Here is a 6,320-nt window from a genome sequence, read left to right as displayed (position 1 = left end):
GCTAACCTCCCCGTTGCCCCCGCTAACCTCCCCGTTGCCCCCGCTAACCTCCCCGTTGCCCCCGCTAACCTCCCCGTTGCCCCCGCTAACCTCCCCGTTGCCCCCGCTAACCTCCCCGTTGCCCCCGCTAACCTCCCCGTTGCCCCCGCTAACCTCCCCGTTGCCCCCGCTAACCTCCCCGTTGCCCCCGCTAACCTCCCCGTTGCCCCCGCTAACCTCCGCGTTGCCCCCGCTAACCTCCCCGTTGCCCCCGCTAACCTCCCCGTTGCCCCCGCTAACCTCCCCGTTGCCCCCGCTAACCTCCCCGTTGCCCCCGCTAACCTCCCCGTTGCCCCCGCTAACCTCCCCGTTGCCCCCGCTAACCTCCCCGTTGCCCCCGCTAACCTCCCCGTTGCCCCCGCTAACCTCCCCGTTGCCCCCGCTAACCTCCCCGTTGCCCCCGCTAACCTCCCCGTTGCCCCCGCGAACCTCCCCGTTGCCCCCGCGAACCTCCCCGTTGCCCCCGCGAACCTCCCCGTTGCCCCCGCGAACCTCCCCGTTGCCCCCGCGAACCTCCCCGTTGCCCCCGCGAACCTCCCCGTTGCCCCCGCGAACCTCCCCGTTGCCCCCGCGAACCTCCCCGTTGCCCCCGCGAACCTCCCCGTTGCCCCCGCGAACCTCCCCGTTGCCCCCGCGAACCTCCCCGTTGCCCCCGCGAACCTCCCCGTTGCCCCCGCGAACCTCCCCGTTGCCCCCGCGAACCTCCCCGTTGCCCCCGCGAACCTCCCCGTTGCCCCCGCGAACCTCCCCGTTGCCCCCGCGAACCTCCCCGTTGCCCCCGCGAACCTCCCCGTTGCCCCCGCGAACCTCCCCGTTGCCCCCGCGAACCTCCCCGTTGCCCCCGCGAACCTCCCCGTTGCCCCCGCGAACCTCCCCGTTGCCCCGCTAACCTCCCCGTTGCCCCCGCGAACCTCCCCGTTGCCCCCGCCAACCTCCCCGTTGCCCCCGCCAACCTCCCCGTTGCCCCCGCCAACCTCCCCGTTGCCCCCGCCAACCTCCCCGTTGCCCCCGCTAACCTCCCCGTTGCCCCCGCTAACCTCCCCGTTGCCCCCGCTAACCTCCCCGTTGCCCCCGCTAACCTCCCCGTTGCCCCCGCTAACCTCCCCGTTGCCCCCGCTAACCTCCCCGTTGCCCCGCTAACCTCCCCGTTGCCCCCGCTAACCCTCCCCGTTGCCCCCGCTAACCTCCCCGTTGCCCCCGCTAACCTCCCCGTTGCCCCCGCTAACCTCCCCGTTGCCCCCGCTAACCTCCCCGTTGCCCCCGCTAACCTCCCCGTTGCCCCCGCTAACCTCCCCGTTGCCCCCGCTAACCTCCCCGTTGCCCCCGCTAACCTCCCCGTTGCCCCCGCTAACCTCCCCGTTGCCCCCGCTAACCTCCCCGTTGCCCCGCTAACCTCCCCGTTGCCCCCGCTAACCTCCCCGTTGCCCCCGCTAACCTCCCCGTTGCCCCCGCTAACCTCCCCGTTGCCCCCGCTAACCTCCCCGTTGCCCCCGCCAACCTCCCCGTTGCCCCCGCTAACCTCCCCGTTGCCCCCGCCTACCTCCCCGTTGCCCCCGCAACCTCCCCGTTGCCCCCGCCAACCTCCCCGTTGCCCCCGCCAACCTCCCCGTTGCCCCCGCCAACCTCCCCGTTGCCCCCGCCAACCTCCCCGTTGCCCCCGCCAACCTCCCCGTTGCCCCCGCCAACCTCCCCGTTGCCCCCGCCAACCTCCCCGTTGCCCCCGCCAACCTCCCCGTTGCCCCCGCCAACCTCCCCGTTGCCCCCGCCAACCTCCCCGTTGCCCCCGCCAACCTCCCCGTTGCCCCCGCCAACCTCCCCGTTGCCCCCCCAACCTCCCGTTGCCCCCGCCAACCTCCCCGTTGCCCCCGCCACCTCCCCGTTGCCCCCGCCAACCTCCCCGTTGCCCCCGCCAACCTCCCCGTTGCCCCCGCCAACCTCCCCGTTGCCCCCGCCAACCTCCCCGTTGCCCCCGCCAACCTCCCCGTTGCCCCCGCCAACCTCCCCGTTGCCCCCGCCAACCTCCCCGTTGCCCCCGCCAACCTCCCCGTTGCCCCCGCCAACCTCCCCGTTGCCCCCGCCAACCTCCCCGTTGCCCCCGCCAACCTCCCCGTTGCCCCCGCCAACCTCCCCGTTGCCCCCGCCAACCTCCCCGTTGCCCCCGCCAACCTCCCCGTTGCCCCCGCCAACCTCCCCGTTGCCCCCGCCAACCTCCCCGTTGCCCCCGCCAACCTCCCCGTTGCCCCCGCCAACCTCCCCGTTGCCCCCGCCAACCTCCCCGTTGCCCCCGCCAACCTCCCCGTTGCCCCCGCCAACCTCCCCGTTGCCCCCGCCAACCTCCCCCGTTGCCCCCGCCAACCTCCCCGTTGCCCCCGCCAACCTCCCCGTTGCCCCCGCCAACCTCCCCGTTGCCCCCGCCAACCTCCCCGTTGCCCCCGCCAACCTCCCCGTTGCCCCCGCCAACCTCCCCGTTGCCCCCGCCAACCTCCCCGTTGCCCCCGCCAACCTCCCCGTTGCCCCCGCCAACCTCCCCGTTGCCCCCGCCAACCTCCCCGTTGCCCCCGCCAACCTCCCCGTTGCCCCCGCCAACCTCCCCGTTGCCCCCGCCAACCTCCCCGTTGCCCCCGCCAACCTCCCCGTTGCCCCCGCCAACCTCCCCGTTGCCCCCGCCAACCTCCCCGTTGCCCCCGCCAACCTCCCGTTGCCCCCGCCAACCTCCCCGTTGCCCCCGCCAACCTCCCCGTTGCCCCCGCCAACCTCCCCGTTGCCCCCGCCAACCTCCCCGTTGCCCCCGCCAACCTCCCCGTTGCCCCCGCCAACCTCCCCGTTGCCCCCGCCAACCTCCCCGTTGCCCCCGCCAACCTCCCCGTTGCCCCCGCCAACCTCCCCGTTGCCCCCGCCAACCTCCCCGTTGCCCCCGCCAACCTCCCCGTTGCCCCCGCCAACCTCCCCGTTGCCCCCGCCAACCTCCCCGTTGCCCCCGCCAACCTCCCCGTTGCCCCCGCCAACCTCCCCGTTGCCCCCGCCAACCTCCCCGTTGCCCCCGGCCAACCTCCCCGTTGCCCCCGCCAACCTCCCCGTTGCCCCCGCCAACCTCCCCGTTGCCCCCGCCAACCTCCCGTTGCCCCCGCCAACCTCCCCGTTGCCCCCGCCAACCTCCCCGTTGCCCCCGCCAACCTCCCCGTTGCCCCCGCCAACCTCCCCGTTGCCCCCGCCAACCTCCCCGTTGCCCCCGCCAACCTCCCCGTTGCCCCCGCCAACCTCCCCGTTGCCCCCGCCAACCTCCCCGTTGCCCCCGCCAACCTCCCGTTGCCCCCGCCAACCTCCCCGTTGCCCCCGCCAACCTCCCCGTTGCCCCCGCCAACCTCCCCGTTGCCCCCGCCAACCTCCCCGTTGCCCCCGCCAACCTCCCCGTTGCCCCCGCCAACCTCCCCGTTGCCCCCGCCAACCTCCCCGTTGCCCCCGCCAACCTCCCCGTTGCCCCCGCCAACCTCCCCGTTGCCCCCGCCAACCTCCCCGTTGCCCCCGCCAACCTCCCCGTTGACCCCGCCAACCTCCCCGTTGCCCCCGCCAACCTCCCCGTTGACCCCGCCAACCTCCCCGTTGACCCCGCCAACCTCCCCGTTGACCCCGCCAACCTCCCCGTTGACCCCGCCAACCTCCCCGTTGCCCCCCGCCAACCTCCCCGTTGACCCCGCCAACCTCCCCGTTGCCCCCGCCAACCTCCCCGTTGCCCCCGCCAACCTCCCCGTTGCCCCCGCCAACCTCCCCGTTGCCCCCGCCAACCTCCCCGTTGCCCCCGCCAACCTCCCCGTTGCCCCCGCCAACCTCCCCGTTGCCCCGCCAACCTCCCCGTTGCCCCCGCCAACCTCCCCGTTGCCCCCGCCAACCTCCCCGTTGCCCCCGCCAACCTCCCCGTTGCCCCCGCCAACCTCCCCGTTGCCCCCGCCAACCTCCCCGTTGCCCCCGCCAACCTCCCCGTTGCCCCGCCAACCTCCCCGTTGCCCCCGCCAACCTCCCCGTTGCCCCCGCCAACCTCCCCGTTGCCCCCGCCAACCTCCCCCGTTGCCCCCGCCAACCTCCCCGTTGCCCCCGCCAACCTCCCCGTTGCCCCCGCCAACCTCCCCGTTGCCCCCGCCAACCTCCCCGTTGCCCCCGCCAACCTCCCCGTTGCCCCCGCCAACCTCCCCGTTGCCCCCGCCAACCTCCCCGTTGCCCCCGCCAACCTCCCCGTTGCCCCCGCCAACCTCCCCGTTGCCCCCGCCAACCTCCCCGTTGCCCCCGCCAACCTCCCGTTGCCCCCGCCAACCTCCCCGTTGCCCCCGCCAACCTCCCCGTTGCCCCCGCCAACCTCCCCGTTGCCCCCGCCAACCTCCCCGTTGCCCCCGCCAACCTCCCCGTTGCCCCCGCCAACCTCCCCGTTGCCCCCGCCAACCTCCCCGTTGCCCCCGCCAACCTCCCCGTTGCCCCCGCCAACCTCCCCGTTGCCCCCGCCAACCTCCCCGTTGCCCCCGCCAACCTCCCCGTTGCCCCCGCCAACCTCCCCGTTGCCCCCGCCAACCTCCCCGTTGCCCCCGCCAACCTCCCCGTTGCCCCCGCCAACCTCCCCGTTGCCCCCGCCAACCTCCCCGTTGCCCCCGCCAACCTCCCCGTTGCCCCGCCAACCTCCCCGTTGCCCCCGCCAACCTCCCCGTTGCCCCCGCCAACCTCCCCGTTGCCCCCGCCAACCTCCCCGTTGCCCCCGCCAACCTCCCCGTTGCCCCCGCCAACCTCCCCGTTGCCCCCGCCAACCTCCCCGTTGCCCCCGCCAACCTCCCCGTTGCCCCCGCCAACCTCCCCGTTGCCCCCGCCAACCTCCCCGTTGCCCCCGCCAACCTCCCCGTTGCCCCCGCCAACCTCCCCGTTGCCCCCGCCAACCTCCCCCGTTGCCCCCGCCAACCTCCCCGTTGCCCCCGCCAACCTCCCCGTTGCCCCCGCCAACCTCCCCGTTGCCCCCGCCAACCTCCCCGTTGCCCCCGCCAACCTCCCCGTTGCCCCCGCCAACCTCCCCGTTGCCCCCGCCAACCTCCCGTTGCCCCCGCCAACCTCCCCGTTGCCCCCGCCAACCTCCCCGTTGCCCCCGCCAACCTCCCCGTTGCCCCCGCCAACCTCCCCGTTGCCCCCGCCAACCTCCCCGTTGCCCCCGCCAACCTCCCCGTTGCCCCGCCAACCTCCCCGTTGCCCCCGCCAACCTCCCCGTTGCCCCCGCCAACCTCCCCGTTGCCCCCGCTAACCTCCCCGTTGCCCCCGCCAACCTCCCCGTTGCCCCCGCCAACCTCCCCGTTGCCCCCGCCAACCTCCCCGTTGCCCCCGCCTAACCTCCCCGTTGCCCCCGCTAACCTCCCCGTTGCCCCCGCCAACCTCCCCGTTGCCCCCCCCCGTGCCCCGCTTAACCTCCCCGTTGCCCCCGCCTAACCTCCCCGTTGCCCCCGCCAACCTCCCCGTTGCCCCCGCTAACCTCCCCGTTGCCCCCGCTAACCTCCCCGTTGCCCCCGCCTAACCTCCCCGTTGCCCCCGCTTAACCTCCCCGTTGCCCCCGCTAACCTCCCCGTTGCCCCCGCTAACCTCCCCGTTGCCCCCGCTAACCTCCCCGTTGCCCCCGCTAACCTCCCCGTGCCCCCGCTAACCTCCCCGTTGCCCCCGCTAACCTCCCCGTTGCCCCCGCTAACCTCCCCGTTGCCCCCGCTAACCTCCCCGTTGCCCCCGCTAACCTCCCCGTTGCCCCCGCTAACCTCCCCCGTTGCCCCCGCTAACCTCCCCGTTGCCCCCGCTAACCTCCCCGTTGCCCCCGCTAACCTCCCCGTTGCCCCCGCTAACCTCCCCGTTGCCCCCGCTAACCTCCCCGTTGCCCCCGCTAACCTCCCCGTTTGCCCCCGCTAACCTCCCCGTTGCCCCCGCTAACCTCCCCGTTGCCCCCGCTAACCTCCCCGTTGCCCCCGCTAACCTCCCCGTTGCCCCCGCTAACCTCCCCGTTGCCCCCGCTAACCTCCCCGTTGCCCCCGCTAACCTCCCCGTTGCCCCGCTAACCTCCCCGTTGCCCCCGCTAACCTCCCCGTTGCCCCCGCTAACCTCCCCGTGCCCCCGCTAACCTCCCCGTTGCCCCCGCTAACCTCCCCGTTGCCCCCGCTAACCTCCCCGTTGCCCCCGCTAACCTCCCCGTTGCCCCCGCTAACCTCCCCGTTGCCCCCCGCTAACCTCCCCGTTGCCCCCGCTAACCTCCCCGTTCCGCCCGCTATCCTCCCCGT

This window comes from Mustelus asterias, unplaced genomic scaffold (genome assembly GCF_964213995.1).
Source record: "Mustelus asterias unplaced genomic scaffold, sMusAst1.hap1.1 HAP1_SCAFFOLD_2210, whole genome shotgun sequence".
NCBI lineage: Eukaryota > Metazoa > Chordata > Chondrichthyes > Carcharhiniformes > Triakidae > Mustelus > Mustelus asterias.
The sequence above is the reverse complement of the archived record's forward strand: the minus strand, read 5'-3'. Positions refer to the sequence as shown.